This window comes from Staurois parvus, unplaced genomic scaffold (genome assembly GCF_062004578.1).
Source record: "Staurois parvus isolate SC_StPar_1 unplaced genomic scaffold, SC_StPar_1.0 ptg000624l, whole genome shotgun sequence".
Taxonomy (NCBI): domain Eukaryota; kingdom Metazoa; phylum Chordata; class Amphibia; order Anura; family Ranidae; genus Staurois; species Staurois parvus.
Window position 1 is genome coordinate 404,316 of NW_028318420.1, and position 21,017 is coordinate 425,332.

The 21,017-nt window shown below is 38.2% G+C and overlaps 1 protein-coding gene across 3 annotated transcripts in view; it reads right to left on the reverse strand.

The window, feature by feature from the left end:
- NGF (nerve growth factor) overlaps window positions 1–21,017 on the reverse strand; it is a 133,612-nt gene that overhangs the window by 71,146 nt on the left and 41,449 nt on the right. The window contains exon 2 of one of the 3 annotated variants that reach the window (XM_089693321.1): window positions 12,494–12,626. The exons of 1 other annotated variant lie outside the window; for it this stretch is intronic. The gene's annotated coding sequence lies outside the window, so the exon portion shown is untranslated. Of the gene's footprint in view, window positions 1–12,493; window positions 12,632–21,017 lie in introns of all 3 variants that reach the window. One more of the 3 variants, XM_089693320.1, reaches the window with a different exon arrangement.

The window sequence follows — 21,017 nt, forward strand, 5'->3', positions numbered from 1 at the left end:
ACACATACTAGGGCCAATTTAGACAGGATCCAATTAACCTACCAGCATGTCTTTGGAGTGTGGGAAGAAACCAGAGTACCCGGAGGAAACCCACACAGGCACAGGGAGAACATGCAAACTCCAGGCAGGTGATGCCATGGCTGGGATTCGAACCAACGACTCTAGTACTGCCAGGCGGAAGTGCTAACCATTTAGCCACTGTGCACATGGACGCCCTCCCAGAACTAGCTGACTGTGCTGTAGCCATCTTTTGGCTATAGCATGATCGGTAACTGGTTAAGTTAAGTCTCTCATAATGTGCTAGTATGCGATGCATACTAATGCATTATGATAATACCTTGCAGGGGGGGAGTTTTTCTTTTGGAAAGTTGACTATCACTTTAAGGCAGTTGACCTTTACTATTGTATCCTAATATTTTTTCTCTTTTTTAAGTTTAACTTTACATTTTAATATTTGTCTAACTAATCAAACTCTTGTAAAGCTTTACATGCTTTTTCTTGAATTAAATTATGTAAAAAGTGATCATATTTCAGTAAGGTCAAGTTTCTGCACAAATATCTTGAACCAAAAATTCAATTAACAGTAAATCAAAATACAGTTTAAAAAGGATATAAAAGTTAATTTTAGTGATTTAAGCATTGCTAATATTTTCATTCTAATGCAGGAACAGTAGAATAAGCATAGTGTTCTAGATAAAAATCATACATGCTTGCTATATTAAACCTGCTTACTAAGCAGTACTTTTAAATCTAGTAGATTTTTAGTTAAGATAATGGTCTTCTGAAAAAAATACATTTTAAAGTCCAGCATAATCCATATATACTGTAAGATTACCATCATTTTTATTATGAAAGCAGAATACATGATTTAATTTATAACATTAAAAAACAAAAATATCCTTTTCAGGTAAGAAAAAAAGTACAATATAATAGGGTTCAGGTATATTGGATACAAAATATTGCCTACATAAAGGAAAAATGATGTCACAAATAAAATGTTTACATCCTAGGTTTACAAGTAAGGAGATGCGAGTAAGAACAGTGGCAAAGTATCTATTACATATAATAAAGTAATAATGTATTTCTAACTGAAACGTTTTGTATGGAGTAGTCTTAAAGTGGCTGTCAAGGGTGAACGTTTTTTACCTTCATGCATTCTATTTTCATCTCATAAAACCCATGAGCTATGCTTTGGCTAATCACAATGCACTGCTAGGGCACAGTGGGTGTGGTGGGCGAACAGCCCGCCGAACGCCGTACCATTCGTGTGTTCACCAAACACACTAACGGTCCATGTTCACGTTGAACTTACATTTGGCTTGAACATACAGCCCATCATTAAACACAAGTAGTAAAATGACATTTCTAGGGGAATTCTGGATATGAAAGGTGTACTAAATGTTAACATATTGCACTGAAGTTATTTATTAATGCTAAGTAACAAAATGGCTTATGTAGCAATTTTATATACTCTATTTATTTTTAACTAAAGTTGAGTTTTCCATGAACTTAATACCAACCACTACTTTAGATCAGAGGCTCTTAAACTTTTAGGACAGGATTGGTGAAGTTAGTGCCAAACGGTAGAGCAAGAGGTTTCTTTCCTCTCTACAGGTTAGTGATTATGACCAATCACACTGGCCAGCAGTAAAGCATTTTTTTAGCTGGTGTGAAGCAAACTACTGTAGTTTTCAGTACCAAAATCATAAACTGTAAAAATCTGGAGCAGGAATGTTGCCTTTCAGCGTCCAACAAACGTACGTACCTGCTTGAAAAAGGAGTGCACTTCCGCTTTCCACGGCCAGTGCATGCTCCGAAACGCGTTGCAGTGCACCCTGGGATCTGACGCCATCACGGCCACGCCGCCGCTACGTTCCAGTGTGCGTTCCATCCGGCTCTGAGGGAGGACGTGCATGCAGGCCGGCCTCACCGCTGTTCCCCTCCAGCCACCACGCTGCTCCAGCCGAGAGCTGACCTCCCCACATCGCAGTAAGACGACGGCTCTTCACCCGGGTTACCACCCCACCGTTAACTATTGTTAACCATGGTTTTTAAGCTTATGATTACTTCACACATGTGAGTGTTTCTACATTTAGACTTGAATTAAAAGACTTATTGCACTTAGAGGCGCTTCTCTCCTTTTTCTCATCTACAGAAGTTGCTACAGCTTATTTGGAAGCCTTGCCCTCAGTGCCACACGGAATCCTACGCTCTTCATACAGTAGCCACTGTCACCACGATCACCCCATACTATTTCCCAGGACTTTGCAGTGTTTGCGCTGTTACAACCCTTCATTTTTTCAAATGAATGGCCTATCAAATTTCACTTTGAACACACAGAAATTACACAAAAATGCGGATTGCATTCTTGTGCAATTCTGGTGCCTTTAAAGTGTATGTAAACCCCAAGAATGAACTTCTCATATTTGCTCCCATTTAGTCTGATAAATAAAGTATATCATTGACCCATTTTGTTATTTCTATTCGGTAAGTGCAAAATATATCTGTTAATCTATTAATATCCCATAACTTGTGTTTTCTCAAAAAGTCCAGTTAGCTCTGCCTAGCTCACAATCGTAAACTACAAAACAAGCCCTCCTTTGTTGTGGAAATGACGAAATCAGGAGGTATTTTGTAGTTTAGTAAAAAGGAAACTGGACAGCACTGATGCCATTCGGTGCAATTTAAGTGCAATAAAGGTAGCGTCTTATCAACCAATGGGAATTTAACATCTGAGCGCATGTCTACCAGGATCAACAGGTATGTATGGCACATATAAATATATATAAGAAAATGATGCACCCCTAGAATTTACAATTATCTCCTACTAATTAATGCCTGTCACATAAAATAAATAAAAAATGAATAGTGATAAATAAATTATACTTAAATCCACGGTGCCATATTCATTATTACTAAATTAAATAAATTCAATATAAAAGTGAAACATTATATATAAGTGATTGTCCCAAAATAATTTGTGTATTCCACGCGATGTTTCAATCTGTGCTTCAATTTTGATATTCATATACGCTCACCTCCATGTAAGCCTAATTAAAGGCAAACATAACTTTATATCCAAATAGATAGTGGTTTACTATATTCTGTGGCTGGATACTTCAGGGTGGGATGGACCTTGGATATCCCTTATGTTCACCTGGGCAGATCACTGCTTTCGTGCTGATATGGTTGTCAGGATCTTTCCCTCCTTACACTGCAGGATTTTGCTCCATCCCTCTGCTTACATGGAGGTGAGCGCATATGAATATCAAAATTGAAGCACAGATTGAAACATCGTGAGGCATACTCAAATTATTTTGGGACAATCACTTATATATATTGTTTCACTTTTATATTGAATTTATGTAATTTAGTAATATTAATGAATATGGCACAGTGGATTTAAGTATAATTTATTTATTTATCACTATTCATTTTTTATTTTTTACATTATTGTAAATTCTAGGGGCGCGGCATATTCTTATAATCACTTGGATATTATTTAATTACACATACTAATGAGGATGTGAATACATGCCAGTGAACCACAAAGATAACACAGTTTATTGTTTTAATTGTTTGTGGCTCACAAGTAATTCACATATATAAACAGTGAGGAACAGAAGTATTTGAACACCCTGTGATTGTACATGAATCTGTTCTAAAATCACATAGATTTAACAGCATGATCTCATAATTCACAAAGGTCATAATTATTACTCAACCCTGATAGTTGTTCTCTGATAGTTTTGCCAACATAAAATGCACGACAGATACAAATCATCAAATAAGTTACCCCTCTGGTACCACAATCCGCAATAGTGCGTGGTGAAAATATTTCACCATTAGGATTGATTTTAGTACCCTCCTGAATCCAGGGGCAACGTGGACAAGAGGTACAATGAAAAAGTGCCCGGGGACCAGGAGAGACCCGTGGTTCATGTAAATAATGACTACCCATCAAATAATCTTTCAAAGAAATGGCACAACGAAAAACCAATTCAGGACTCGGTAGTACATATTTTTTTAAGAATATGATGGTCTGTAAGGAGACGCCAGTGATCGGAAAGAATGGTACTGACCATGATGAGCAGAAAATTTAGGTACTATTTTACCATAGTTTGTTGTGTTCTATGAGGTGGATCATATAACAAGGAGGTTCTGTCATGTCTCTTGGCCTTGTTGAAGGCCTTCCTGAGAGTGGTCAATAAGTAGCCTCTTAACAAGAGGTGTTCATGTAGGGCAGCTGCATGTTGATAAAAACCACTTTCATTTATACAATGTATACATAATCTAAGGTATGGCACATAAGGAATGCTGCAAATAAGGGGTTGAGGATGTGCACATTGGGGGTGGAGTTGTAACAATTATGACCTTTGTGATTTATGAGATCATGCTGTTAAATCTATGTGATTTTAGAACGAGTTCATGTAAATATCTGATCAAAAAATTCTCTGTGTATTATGACTGTTTGTTCTTTGGGAGCCAAGATAGTCCATTCATCCTTTGGGGTTTTTTCCCCTTTAATTCTTCTAAAATCCAAAAATATTGAATCCTTTTGATTCAAATTAATCCAATTCGATAATATATTGAATATATAGTAATCTCCCAAGAAAAGCTGCAAAATTTTTAAAATCCAGCCAGACCAATGAAAAAACTAAACAAATGCCGAAGATACAAAACCAAATTCCAAAAACAAAATTGGTTCAACATAACGAATATGAGAAAATGAAATTCTTCAATGATGGAATGCATCTGAAACATGCACAAAACATCGGTGTGAACGATCCTTAAATATGGAGAAATCTAACTGATCCCGGCCAGTAAACACCTAATAAAACTGCACTTTAAATATTTTGGTTACTAATCTAGTTTTCACATACTGTAGTTTTTAGATAGTACTTTTCTGGCTAGTAAAGACAGAGTATGCAGCACATAAAATCCAAGTCATGTGGTCTAAGTGTTTTGGGAAAATATTGCTTACGAAGCCTGGGTGAGTCTATAATACACTAGTGGTGTAATTAGACCTTATAAAACATCACAAAAACATTGTCCATAGCAACAAAGATTTAACAGTTTTATATGTGTTCTAGCAAATTACAAGTGTTTAGATTTCCAGATGTTTTACATAATCACTGGGTGTCTTTAAGGTCCTGTTGTCAATAACAATAGTTGGTTGTGCTTAAGGCCTAGGTGTCAAATTTAATTATTACTTCATAGGTGCTGAAAAAGAAAAGAAGGCTCAGAACACAGAAGATGTACAGGAATATCTTTCTACGCAAAGAATTTGCCAGACAATGCAGAAAAGGTGTGGTAAAACAACAAAAAAGACAATACTAAGCTTATGTCACACTATGCCATCAAATATTCTACTAATTTTATTGTGGTAATAGTAAGTCTTCTGCTAGATTCATTAACCACTTGACCTCCGGAAGGTTTTAACTCTTTTATCTCCTGAGTGTTTTGTGCTATTTGGCACTGCACTACTTTAACTGGCAATTACGTGGTCATGCAACACTGTACCCAAAATAAATCTTTTGTTTTCCACACAAACAGAGCTATCTTTTGGTGGTATTTGATCACCGCTGGGTTTTTTAATTTTTAATATATAAATGAACATTTTTATATTTTGGAATATTTTGGAAAAAAAATGATGTTTTCTACTGTTATAAAACATATCCAATAGAAAAAATGGAAAAAAAATCAAATTTCTTCATACATTTAGGGCAAAATGTATTCTTTGGTAAAAGAAAAAATCCCAATAAGTGTATATTGGTTTGTGAGAACGTTATAGTGTCTACAAACTATGGTATATATACTGGAATTTATGCAGCTATGTCGGAATGGCAGTGCTCAGCGACTTACAGAGGGACTGCGATAGCGTAACGGGCAATCTGGCATTAGTTGATGGTGGTTGGGAGGTACACTAACTGACTGGCACTGACCTCAATAGGGACACTAAGACAGTGACCAGTGCTAATACTGTACACTATTATTGTACTAATGACACTGACTGGGAAGGGGTTAACATTTAGGGGCAATCAAAGAGTTAACTGTGTGCCTAAGAATATGTAATGTGTGTAATATGTGCTGCTTTTACAAATAGATGTGGCGCAGGTCCGCAGCAGGCACACACATGGACGACCCAGAAGCAGGCTCCCAACATTTATTTATGTTGCTGAGCCTGCAGCTGCTGCCTTGTCACAGTAAATCCACTGCTTAGAATATAAGTATGTGAACCTTTCACTTGTAAAACAAACCATTTAGTTTAAAATAGAAATGCAAAGCAAAACATATACATTCAGTATATATTTACAGTATACTGTATATATTTCACACATACACACATTATAAATATTTTTTCTTTTTTTATAGTTGATCACATTACCTCTGTTCACAGCTGCATAAGGAGCTTAGAGGTGAGGGTGAAGACTGCAAGAGGGTGTGTCAGCAGGAGGCAGAGAAACAGCAGTACACTGATCTTCCCAGTAAAGAGCTATGAAGGGGTGGGGGGTGCCTGCACAAGTCTAGGCCATTGGAGGACAGGCAGGCTTTGCTCCCATAACAACCAGAACAATATCTACACTGGGATGGATGAGATTCCATGCTTGGCATGGTCATTTTGAAATGGGAAAGCCAAGGGACTGGCAAAATCACCAGGTATTTCACACAAGGGAAGAAATACAAACAGAACAGGATATTTTTTCATACAAGTACATAGTACAACAAGCACATCTCAGGAATATGAAATGTTGTGGTTAGGAACACCTTAATCTAAGCTTTTTTCATGCAGACTAAATAACTTGTTCACCTAAACTAGGTCTAAACCCAAGAACAAAAATGTAATATATTGCAGCTTATCAGCCCTTAGATGGGGTAGCTGCATTAGTTTTAATTTTCCGGGCTTTCTGAAAGTAAAAAAAATACTTGTTGATTTTGACAGAACTCAAGTGTAAGTTCTTGTGCCCTAAACAGAAATCTCAAACAATGCATCCTGTGAACTAGAGAGCATCTCCCTCTATATTGTGGCTAGGAGGAAAGGGGTAGTAGGTGCTTGTAGTCCAATTACGGTGACAGAGTAACAATGCTACTTCACCAAAGATACGGTACAAGAGGGAGCGTTGTCACCCTAGCACAAGAAATGGGTCAGCAGATGATATTAAACGAAAAGAACCCAGAAAAAGAGACAAATGCAGTTACCCATCAACTAGTAAAATGCAACATATTACATTTTTGTTCAGGGGTTCAGATAAACTGTATTGCCAGCTTTTTACCCCTACCGTCCTTATGCTCACTTACTATTCAATGAACAATAGTGGTACCTTTGTATTATTGGTAGCTATCTATCCACCATCAACTTTTTCATATGCATTTCTCCTTTCTGCAAAACAAGCAGTCTTAGCACACTAAACCATGATGTAAGTGATATATAAATTAGGTATTTTCATCAAAAGTCAACAGCTAAGCCTCTTCACCATTTCTTAGCACTACTTCTTGTCCTGGAATATGCAGAGAGTAGTAATACATGACTGCCATAGGGCGGGCAGATATGGATTTGCCCTCTGGGCTGGCTTTACCTGCTCTGTGATGTACATGACTTAAGCCCATCTCAAACATGCAAATGGGGCCATTTATGATTAGTTACAGAAGACACAGCAGGAGGTTCCCTGCAATTAGGAAGGCAATGGGAGACTGACAGCTACTGCAGCTATTCGGGGCCAATCACAAGACAACTATTGGCTTTCAGATTGGGCAGAGGTACAGACACCCAATTGCTTTCATGGACCCCTGGAAGTGCCCCTCTACCATGTTTTCTGGGCTCCACTAACCCATCTACAGGCCCAGGACCCACATGGCAGGTGTAACCCAGTAGAGGGGAGGGTGACCAGCAAGTGTCCATTGACTTATCTCTCCTACCTAGTAAAAATCTGAAAGGAATGAGGATTTTTGTCATTTTTGGTTTCTGGTGCCACTTTTCCCAGCTGCTTTGTCAGGGGAATAAGCTTCATTGGAGTGCACGAGAGACATCAGCAGTCTAATAGACCCCTAAAGTCTCAATAAAGAGAACCTGTTACATATGTTATCACATAGGGGACTATTGGTTGCCTGTGTCATATCAATAAATTTAAGAGAAAAAACAAGCTGTAAAAAAAATTCAAGGCATATGCAAGCATTCTGTAAGTATTAGAAAAGCTGGCACCATGGTAAATCATGGTATAGCTTGAAATTTATTAAGAAATGGTATATACAGCACAGAAAGTTAAAACATTTCAGCTTCAGACAGCCTTAATCACGACTCATGATGGACAAACATTTTATACTTACCTGCTTTGTGCAATAGTTTTGCACGGAGAATCTCAGATCTTCTTCTTCTCAGGTCCCCCACTGGCACTCCTGGCCCACCATAGGAAGATGATCCAATAGCTCCCACTGCTCTCAGCTAAGCCTGTCAATTTTGTGCCTCTACCCCCTCATTCTACTGTGCAATTCACAAAGCACAGAATAAACAGCATTACTGTGCCGTGCTTTGTGAATGGCACAATAGAGTGAAGGGGTGGAGGCACAACACTATAACTAGTGTTGTTCATAGACACTATTCCAATGCAGCAGGGAACCGATTTACACCATGTTACATCATAAACGTGGGTGCAACATGTCACATTGCCCAAAAGTTATCCTTTAAACACAGTAGATTGCTCAAAGTCACAAAGGATATAAATCCACTTTGTGTGTTCCAAATGTATTTGCAAACCCAGTTATTACTTTGTAAAAGTAGCAGTAACATCAATGTGCTGTACATTGCCTGTGCAGAGAGCAGAGCTGTTGGAGGGATCAAGCAGGTTCACCCACTACAGGCTGTCTGTAAAAAACTACAGAAAGGGTCCGAGACAATACCAGTCACCCTGCACAAGAAGAGAGAGCAGCAGTGGCTGGTCTTTATTACAGAAAGTTCCTGAACAGAGACAAGGTTTCACACTGGATTACTGCACAGATTTAGGGGAAATACACAAAGCACAACAAGATTCCAGCAATTATACACAAACATTGTATTTAAACAGTATTTGCTTATTCCAGAGTTTAGAATTCAGAAATGACTGATAAAGTGATTTTTTTTTCTATAGAATGTGAATACAAATGTAAAATATCAACAAAAACAGAACCTATTTGGATTTACACTTGAAATCTTCACTGTAGATACGATTTTCCACTTCCCTTTATCATTATATTTATTTTTCTCAAAAGGGATGCAGTTTCTGAATTTCCCTTAAAACAAGACTTGGCATGTATTGACAATGTTATGAATAAAACATGAAGGGCAAATGATTGAGACACCATGCACACTGGCATAAAAAAAAAAACCAGTGCTCTTGGCAGAAAAAAACCCCCTCTAATTTTGAGTGTTTTTTGTGCTAGCGTTTAGGAGTGTTTAGCAATGTTTAGCGGTTTCTTTTTTTTCAGCCAGAAAAATGCTCTCAAAAACACAAAACAGAATTTGTTTTTATTTTTGCCTCTAAACGCTGAGCTTACAAAAGCCTTTAGACTACCAAATGTGCATGGACACATAAGATAATATTAGTTACTTCCACAGGCAAAACGCTAAACTCCTCTAGGCACGGTTTTTTTTAAGCCAGTGTGAATGGAGCCTGAAAGGTCTGCCCCCTCTATTCACAGAATCTGTAGTATGGCCTCTTTGAATGGAGGAGCTGGGCAGTAATGGTGAGCACTCGTTTGGCACTCTTGATGAGCTCCCTTAGTTCTTTTAACCTCTGCCTCACTGAAAGATTATGGCAGTGGATGGGGAGGGCTTCAGAGGAGCAAACTTTCTGCTAAACGAGGACACAGCAGCACAAAAGACACATCTGGCTGAAGGTAATATCCCTTGTGCTTGATTTAAATTTTTTTTTCAAGTAAACTTAGGCTTTAAAGTTGCACCAGATAATAATAATAAAAGGCACATAAATACATATTTTTACATGATCTTTAGTGAGCATCCCTGTACCCAAATAATCAGGACAATGTACTTGGCAAGGACCCGGACAGGGGCGGACTGACCGTTTGGAAACTTGGGCACTGCCCGAGGGCCCGGGGTCAGTAGGGGGCCCAATGAGATGCCCCTGGTACCTTTTTCATAGGCTTTTTTGAGTTTGGGCAAGGACACAGGGGCCCCATGATCCCCTATTGCCTGGGGGCCCCATGAGTTGTCAGTCCGCCCCTGGACCAGGTATCTTTTAGTTACATTGTGGTCTTCTCCTTTCCATTGTCCTTGGCTCCCTATTAGATACAAAGCATGATGGGTAGTGTAACAGGCCAACAACAAAAAGTCAAGGTGCAACATAAGATATAGGATGATAATTTGAGGAGTGCAGTATCAGAAGTTGTATTGGTACTGAGATTGTCCACACTATCACCTTCGCACCATTTTGTTAAATTTAAAATGTTCACAAGTTTGGTTTGGTGTACATAAATACACACGTATCCATCTCATATACTTCATATACTCCTAGCACTGGGAAAGACATAATAATCTGACAATATTAACACCACTTTGCTTAAAAGAAAATTGTGTTCTGCATGTATTAACAGGAAGAGAACTTTTAATTTCCTACTTTGTTACTTTGCCTGTGGTGATTTTTTAATCAGATCTATCTAAGTTATGTTAATACAGGCATGTTTTCAAGATGAAATAAGTTGAAGTTGAAACCTAAATTGTATAACCTTCCTTTATATCTTCCATGCTAGTTTTTAATTTGTGATAGACACTTGGAGTATGTTGACAGAAAGCACGATATATTTTAGATCATCAAATTCATTATTAATATTATTTCTTATACGTAGTCTGTATTTTAGAAAGCTAGAACATTCATTTTTTGGCAAAAAAAATAGGAAATATTATATATAAATATTTTATGTATATTATTTCCATTAAACAGGTAGATCTTTAGGCTCCTTTTCACATATTTACAAAGCTAGACTGAACCGTTTTTCTGAAAATGCCTGCTTTCTACAGAGGAGAAGAGCTAATGCTCAGATTGCACACAGAACTGAATAATTGCCTTCCTTTTCTCCTCTATTCAAATAAGTCTTTCTCTTTAGAAAATGTTTAAATGGGACAAGAGGAGTGCTCGGTGTCTGGAGTGATGCCCCACTTGATAGAGGATGAAGAGTAAACAAATCAAGCCAATGTGTTTCGAGGGTGGGCCAACTCAATATTGAACCCTACGGACTAAGACTTGGATGCCAATACTTTTGGCAATATAGTACAGCAGCCAGCTTCTCTGCCCCCCCCCCCCACACACACACACACACACACTGTGTGACAGCAGGCAGGGGATCTTCACCTTGCAATCACCGTCACAATTTATAAAGAGAGCATCCAAAACTGTTTTATGCTTGTGTTTTTATGCTTGTAGGTTAGCCCTGAAGAAGAGGGAGGCATTTCCCCTCGAAACACATTGGCTTGATTTGTTTACTCTTGATTCTCAAAAAAATATTGTTATCCTTTCATCAAATGTGGCATCACTCCAGACACCAGGCTCTCCTCTCTTCCCATTTAAATATCTTTTCCACCAAAGCGACATCAGTGTCTGGCCAGTTCAGGTAGCAGCCAGACTTCCAAAGGGAGTCATATGCCACCATTATTCCATGGAATCATCTAAAAAGAACCTAATCAGTCCAGCGCAGTCCCTAGTTCAAACCAACTACTCTTTGTAGAATAGTGTTCAAAACCAAATTCATTGGTGTACACTTCTTTTTTTATCTCTTTATTTAGGACAACAGAACAAGTACACTCACAAGCAAACATATGAATGTCTCAGGTGCAGCTGAGTTATATAGTACATTTCTGATACTTTTTCCCTGTTGATTCACTTCTAATGTAGACCTCTCATTTACTTTCCCTGATTAATAGCTATTCAGTGTATCATATAAATTGAAAACTTGCCTGTACCTGTGGTGTCCGATGTTTTTAACATGAACTACTGACCAACCTTAATGGGACTGAACCTGGAATTATTCATCAATAAATCAAGGTCTTCCCCAGGGGCAATGGGGAGACTACAATGGGCAGAGGGTCACCCGTAGGGAGCAAGAGGAGGAGGGAAAAATAAGGGAGGAGGAGAACAAAAAAAACAAACGGGGAAGGTGGAAAGAGGGGTGCAGAGAAAGGAGAAAAGTGTGGGTGGGGTCCGAGGTTTGGATAGGGCGGGATTAGTAAATGGGAGAGACAGAAAGGTGAAAGAGCATCAAACATAGAAAGGACAAGCCATAATGACCCCAACTTTCCATGGGTGATTTCCGGACCCACAATTGTATCTGGCACAATGTTCTAAATCTTTTTTGTTTATAGAAATGAAAAATTAAAATAAAACATTTTAAAAACATATTGACATAAAAAAATTTAGTAAACTCAAAACAAATTAATTACTTTCCTTATAAAATCAACATGTGGGGTTGTTTTATTTTATACCATGATATTGTGTATTATACCACTCACCCAAGAAAAAGCCAGAAGAAATATGAAATGCCAAGACTGTAAAAAGCTTCACTGTTGTACTCCCTGGACCTTGGTTCGTCTTGAGACTGTCAGACTACCTCTTGGCTCAGTTCCCTCTCACATCGTAGCGGATCTACCCTGAAATATATGTAGCTCTATTAAAACGTCTGGTCATGCACATGACAGTAGTGGATTGACAACAGAGAATCTGTGTGTTTATTATGACCAGATTGCAGAGGGCATACACAATTTTGTAGAAATAACTAACTGCAGGTGACAGGACAGATTTACATTATTCAAAGCACTGCATCTATAAAATATTTTCATCTATTTTAGGGTTATAACATTAAGAAATATTTCAGAGGGTGCTGGCATGTGTGGTCACCACAGAAATCAATTAAATACAGTTTTATTTAGACAAAGCAAATCTAGAGATTGGAGTTGAGCAGAGTGATTGCAGCAAAACAGATTTTGTAGCTGGTAAATTTCACCAAAGCAGAAAAACTCGTTGAGTTGTGTAGGTGAAATTGCTTTAGAAAAAAAACAACGAAAAAAGCACCTTTTTTATGTTTTTTTTTTAGTGGTGTATTTAGCATAGTTTAATTAGTTACTTGAAAACTCCATTGTTTGTGTTTTTTGTGCCTTTTTCTGTATTTGATAGTTATTTACATTCCAAAAAGGGGCTATTTTCAGTAATTGAACAGGCATAGGATAGTTGAAAGGAGCCATTCAATGTTCCCTGATTTTCATAACAATTTTAGGGAAATGAAAACTCTCCACTTCATTTTCTCCTACTACAATTGAGATAATCAGAGATATTTAAAGAAAGCAGTTTGATATGATAAATGTCTATTTGTGATCCAGTCCTCAGGAACCAATCGCAGTGCACTCCCAGACTGAAGATCAGGTGTTCTAACTATATTAAAATTTTACTTGTATCTGGAAAAGACCATTTGCATTCCCTGGCAACCTAATTTGAAGGATGCTGTAAACTGCAAATAGTAATGGTGGTGATAAAACATATTGTATTTACCATGGCTGGATCAATAAAAAAATAAAATTTTTGTACTTGATGGAAAATTATTTGCCTGGGATCTATTGAGGAGAAAATATGTAAAACAGTCAATGGCAAGTGGATTAAGCTGCTGCCTTCTGGAGGTTTGGACACTGGCAAAACTGAAAAAAATGTTAAGCCAGTCCACATATAACCCTGTCTCTAACCATCATGCTTCTGTTTTGTGAGCTAGCAGTACTGAAGGCCAATAACAGAGTGAAAGAACCTGTGCCCCTTAATGGACTCCAAGAAAAACATTATATGTTAAGTATAAAAATATTTTCATTGTTATCCTTTAAGGGATACAGAGTTGTAAAATAATCTACAGCAATTGGGATGTTCAAAAGCAGACCAACTGAGGGTTGGACAAAGTGGTTAGGGAAACCAGCAGATGTGGAACCTAAGTGTCACCAACACTTGACGGAGGATCAATATTTACTAGCTAAATGATAAGTAAGCTGGGAAACACATTTTGTTTTGTTTGTGGTGAAAAGCCCTTCCATATATGTCTCACTCTAAAAGGTTAGTTATAAATTGGGTCGGTTGCCATTTTTGATTAGTTTGTTGGATAAGCTGTGGGAAACATTAGTGCTGTTGTGCTCTGCTGGGTTCCGTTGTGTCCCTGCACCTCTAAGGAGGCTCCCTTCATTCTTACCTGCCCTTAATGTATTCATTGCCTAATATGCTCCAACATGGAGACTCTCATAAACTAGAGTGAAGCGCATTAAACAGAGAGGCTTCAACAAAGCAGTGCAACTTTCGCACATACTTGCAAATTTTGTTCAACTAAAATTATTGTTTTTAAGGCAAAACTAAGGAAAAAGTTTTCCAACCTCCTAAGAAACCAGAAATCAAATGAAGCATGATGGTTGGAGGCAGGGTTTTTAGTGGGCTGGCTTAACTTTTGTTTTGCCAGTGTCCAGCTCTCCTGAATGCAGCTTCTTAACCCACTTGGCATAGTTTATTTCACAATCCTTTTTCTCTACATGGACAATAAAGAAATCCTGATTGCTACTCTTTAAACATCTTACTGACAGGCTGACTATTTTAGCCTTTGTGATGTGATGTATATATGTGCTTTTTTTGTTGCTGCTTTCATGTAATTCTATATTGTATGTAACGATGTCATATAAAATACTTGTTAAAATTGGACTTCACAAAGCATGTACTACTGATATATAGGACTATTTATGCTGATACATTACATGTAATTGCAGGCCAAATGATTGATGCTCAGGTAATGTTGGTAATAGCAGTTCTTAAAATATATGCCTTTGGCTACTAATAACATGCCAATGTTTAACAAAGTAGCTGTTACATGGTATTTTTGCAGTCATACGTTTTCCTTCCTAATGGTGTTTGCTGTGTCAGTATATATAGCACTTTATAGAGCAATATTCCTTAAAAGAGAAGTATGGGCAAAGCTTTTTCGCCATACTTCTCTTTTGAGTCACAGAAGTACACTTATTTCTGCACTCCTCTGACCCAGATTCAGACTGACAAAGCTGGTCCAGACTCTGCAGGTATCCCGACAGTAATGTCAGGATCCACCCAGATGCCTGACCGAAAGCTGTCTCACCCTCCCAGTGTGCCAATGAGAGTGTGAGCTCAGCTCTCATGCCCTGTCTAGAGCCGAGCACTCCAGTGAGCACTGGATGGGCAGAGCAAAAAACTGATGACTTACAGTGACTTACAATGCAGAATGAGGATTGTATGTTCGCATTGTATTGTGAGCCTTGGCAGTTTTGGAGCATGTCTGTAGGAGTTGTAAGGTCAGGTGCTGATGTTGGATGAGAGAACCTGGCTCACCACCTGTATTGAAATTCATCCCAAGGGTGTTTACTAAGGTTGAGGTCAGGTCTCTGTGCAAGCTCTGTTCATTCAGAACAAACTCATCAAAACCATGCCTTCTTAAACCAGCTTAGCTCGCAGGAGCGCAGTGATTCTGAAACAGAATAGGCTTTTCACTTTGCATTAGCATTTTCCCGAGAGCTTAGTGAATGAGGTGACTCCTTATGGACTTCCATCATCCATTCATATAGGAGGCAAAACTGCAGTTTTTTAAAATTTTACTTGGGTGTAATTGGGTATCCTTTGCAAAGAATAATTTCACCACATTCAATAAGTTTTTGGGAAAATTCCCTTGCAATATTACATTTTCTTGCAAAGTAAACCATTTATCTTAAAGCCATTTTCCTTTAGTATATTAACCCCAATAACATTAGAGGTGTGCCCATATATTTTTTGCCATATAGTGTATTTTGAAAATTTCTGGTAGCATAAAAATGTATGGGTTAGATACATTTTGGTAGTGTTGTCTGCCAAATTTATTTGCCTTTGAACAAAAACGTTGCACACTTTATTTACCCATTTATGTATTATATTTCCCTAACCCCTTGACACTGGCACTTGTCTGCCATTTAAAGGGGTTTGTAATACCAAGAGGCAGGGCGGGGTTTAGGGTCATGTGACCACCATGATTGGCGGTCACAGTGGCCACATGATGGGAAAGGTCCTGCTCGCAAGTAGTGATTGGGACCTTTCCTTGAGGTGCCAGTAAATGTGCCAGAAGCGAGCATGGCGTGTGCTCTCGACATGTGTTTGTTTACTTTTGGTACACAAATATGCAACCACTGAGAGGCCGCACATTTGCGTAGTGTTGGCATGAACAGGTTTTCCTCCTAGTTTTTCTCTCATACACCCCATTTCATGTGTGTAACCAGGTGCTGCCTGCTGGCTGTGTGTTTGTGCCATTCTCCCTCCCCCTACAAAATCACCCACCAACAGGTGTGCTGCTGATGTGTGGAGGAGCCATTTTCTACCTCCACTGGCCACAGTCTGCCCCCCCCCCCCCCCCCAAAGTCTGAAGGACAGTAAACTGGTCCTTTGTATGAAAAGTTTGGAACCCCTTTTCTAGAAGTTAGTAATCTAGTATAAGCCACCAGATCAGTCAGAATCAGATCGTGATTTCTGCTTCGCCTGGCATGCAAATAAAGTTGCTCATTTCTAAAGCTGACCATAGAGATGACATTTAGAGGTAAACTTTTCCTATTGATGGCCATGATTTCATCCTTGACCCTGCATTTTTATGCATTGAGAAGAGAACCTCTGAATTGGTCTTATCTATGGGACCAACTAAAAGAGTCCAGATTGGTCATCATCTTTGCTCCTGGCAGCAAACATTTGGGTTGAATATGATGAAGGCATCCAGATAATTGATGAAGACTATCAACTAGTGCCTAAGGACATCAATCACTGAATGATATATTTTACCCAGTATGCCAGAAAAGTATGTGCTTTAAATTTAGACACCAGGATTGGCTTCACATGATCTATTACCTTCACAGTAGATTTTTTTTTTTGTACTTGTTGTTTAGGACTACTTGAAATTTAAATTTAATTGATAAATTGACCTTTTAATGTATGTTATATCTATATTTAGGGTGTAACAAGGAACATGGTGCCCAGCGCCCCCCCCCCCCATTATCCCCAACCCACCCCCCACCCAACACAAGAGCAGTGGTTACCACACCCTTAGTCCATTGACACTTCCCCCAGCTCTCTAACTGAAAGTCTGCACCATGGTAAGAAAAGGGACCTGGAACAAGAGCCTTCAGTAGAATGTGCATAGCACGTGCAATTAACCAAATTGCAGATGCAATGCTTTGCAGGCTCATTTACAAAAAACAAAACATGCAAATTTTCTTCTGCAATTGTGAGTACATATATTTATTTTATTCATTTATTTATTAAGAAAGGTGGACTTAGCTTTGCATTCTGTGTGCAAACAGTGGTGAAATATAATAATAAAATATGAACAGCGCTATGGCTACATATATTACAAATTTCAGACCACTAAATTAACCTGGTGCAGCTGTTCAAATGTGCTCCACTAAGACTCAACAGAAATTTTAGAAACAGCGATCAACAGTGTAGCATATACAATGATTAACAAGTCATCCAAGATGAACGTCCAATAATAAAATATAATAATTATATATAAGTATTGCACTTACAAGAGATTAAAATCAAAAGGCTGTGTACACTTGCTGGGCAGCACAATACATGCGGAACACTTATATATAATTTTAAAATAAAAGCAGCATTACACTAAGAGGGCCTCCTCTTTCCTTTTGGAAGCGTATGGCTGAAAGGATGAAAGCAAAGTAAGAAGGAAAGAAAAACCACCACCAGATAAAGCGTTAGACTCTGTTGCAAAAGCAAAGGGTCCACCAAATATGGTGAGTGTGGTTTTATTAGGGGGGTCACTGAAGAGCACCTTAAAAAGCACCTGCCATCTTTTTGAAGAGCACTGGTCACTTCTTATGCTGATTTGAGCACTGAGCACTTTAAGAACATATACACACAGTATTATGGATTACTTATTCATTATTGGATGTTTTTATTATTGGACGTTTATATTGAATGACTTGGTAATCACTGAATATATGTTATACTGTTTCTAAAATTTTTGTTGCGTCTTAGTGGTCAAATATGGTCCCCTCTTGAGTAAACCTATATCAGCAAATCTCATGTTCCCTGATGATATTAGAGCTCTAGATACATCTGCTTCCTGCAGTTCCATCTCCAAAGACAACAGAGCTTCCAAAAAAAAGCAAAAGGTCCTTATTTGCAGCATGTTGGCAGGGGACAGGATTCCTCTCTCAGGCAAATGGCTGCTTTTAAAAAAAACAAACAGTAAAACATAGTACACACTGTCAGAATATCGTACAAAAATACCACTTTCAAAGCAACAGTATAATAATCTGATCGTTAGTATGCAGCTTTTGTCCAAAATTATTGGAAGGGACAAGCACAAAAATTGTTCTTCTGTGATACCAGATTGTATGGTTTTCATTTAAGCAGGACAGTTTTTGTCCAAAAATACAATACAATACATCACTTTCAAATTTTTATTCTGTCATAACAGAATTTTCGTAACTTTAGTAACCTATTCGTTTTCAATATGGAGACTAGCATGCACGAAAAACAGACGATCATTTGTTCAATAATCTCGTTGTGTGCACGGGGCTTAAGGATGGCCATACGTGGATCAAGAGTTTTAGCTTTTGAACAGTTACTTTAAAAGCTTTGTCCTTCCTAAAATGTCATATATGCAGCAGATTAAATATTTGAAAAGATTTAATGTATAATCAAATATCCTAATCCGGTAATTACCCTTTGGAATTAGAAAATCTTTATATTTTTTTCTTTGACCGCATTGCAATTCACCCAACATTCAGTGCAAGGGACATTAGAGGTCAAGTCCAAGATCCATTAACTAAATCCTATTGTACTGCTTTGAAAAGTCTAAAGTATTGGATCTGCAAAGTTCAGCAGCCACAAAGACATCTATTCAGTCAGTAGGAACCTCATCTTCCTTACAATCCTTGGCATCATGTCCAGACTAAATTTTTTTTAATATTCATAAGCTTAAGTCACGCAAAGCAGTCATAAACTATATGACCATACATAATATACATTTGTTCATGGGCTATTACCCAAAAAGACATCCATTTTTGTATCATCCGCATATGAACAGAAGTATAAATTCCACAGGGAACAGATGGAACAGGAAACTAGTTATAAAAAAGAAAAATGTTGCTGTTGTAGGTTTTAAAAAGGCACTGGATTTTATATGAAAGTGAAGTGTAAATTAAATTTGTAATATCCCAGTTGGACAATTCACAAATATAGAGTGTTAGAGGCAAGACTGCACAAAAACACAATATATTTTACATAAGGAATGAATAGAGTGATTTGCCATAAATTTACAAACTTTTCCGAAGATGTGGAAAATAGCCTCAAATTTCACTAAAAATACATTGATAAAAATATATCAGCCTTCCTTGCTGATATATTTTTGTGAGAAGATGCACAAGTGACTGGCCTGGAGAGAAAGGGAAAGCCAATCCCTTACTGCTGCTATAAAGTGGTTGCGCACACTTACATGCACCTGGTAATGTGACTGGCCTCAGGTAATACACAGAGATGAAGCAAATCCTCCCACAGAAGTTGTACCTGTTCATCTCTCCTCTACATTCCTTTAAAGTCTAGAATTTTTAAAGCTTGTCTGAGCTGTCAGAAAAAAAGGGGACTGAAAACTGAAGTTACACGCTGAAGTGCTCAGTGAGGAGAGCTCTGAGAGTTGATTGGAGGTAAAGGGCCCACTCCCTTCACACAGTACACAGGAACAGAGTTGAGGCTGTCATTCAGCTGGAGGTCCCTCCCTGTCACAATTTTTCTCAGTGTTCAGAAAAGTTGTCAGAAACGATTCATGCTGATAGCAGAGGAATGAAGCAATAGACAGAAATGACACTTAGTGCTCCAAATAGATGCAAGCACGCACTATAGAGGGGTATGCTTTGTTCATATTTCATGTTTGAGGTTTACAACCACATTAAAGGCTGAAATAAGAGAAAATGTAATAGAGGCGGAAGGTTTTCAGGTATAAAAATGTATGCTACGTGCTATGTGGAATGACAACATTATTGGAGATCTGTACTCGCCAGTGAAAAAAAAACATAGTTAAACAAGATTTACAATGTTGCACTATAGTACCCCTTGTAATGAATTAATAGGAACCTGGCTGGCTAGATGAACTTGTCCTCACTGTATCCCAATAGCAGCTCTGTGCGTGCATAGCAAATAGAACTATAGAAGCAAAGCAGTGCCTTTGTGCATAGCAGATGTATTCACCTTTAGGAAGTGTGGATTTAACAATGGTTCTCACCTGGAGCTAAACAGATAGGCAATCATGTATAAGGGTGCATCCAGAAACAGGTTTAGCAGTTAGAACTAAAGATCCAGCATTTGAAATAGAAGATTCAATTACCAACTTCCAAAACAGGAGCCCAGGATGCTGATTACTCACAGCCAGCAAATCAGCAGAGCACCTAAAAGTGTTCTTTTCCTGATTAAGAATATGCAATTACTTTAATGTGCATTGTCCCTGCACAAGTGCACTCTGACCCCTAAACTAACATGAAAGTGAAACTCCACTCTCTCAATCAACATTGACTATGTTTTATCATTGTGCTGCTAGCATTATTAAATAGAAAGGAAAGTACAGTATATTTATTGGTTTAAACTTTATTTTTGACATTTCTTCAGTTAGTTCCTGGTATCCAAGTGGTGTCAAATGTCTCAGGAGTCTTCAGCAGGGGAGGGGCGGGGGGGTTCTCATCTAAGCACACCCTCCTGTTTGCATGCCTGAGCTAAGGGCAGATGGATTACAGGAAGTAAATACTACATAAATTATCTGCCCTTACTCAAGAAGGCCACACCCAGAAATGCTATGGGTGTTCTTCAAAGTGATTTCTTAGTAGAATAACGCATGGAGACATGGATTGTTGTGTGAGTTTGCGTTGAATATTAAATATGAATGAAATTGTGGTGCTCAGATGCAGTTTAGTTCAACTTTAAATAACCCCTTCAACATCATACTCACCTTGTCTTGTGCAGGGAACC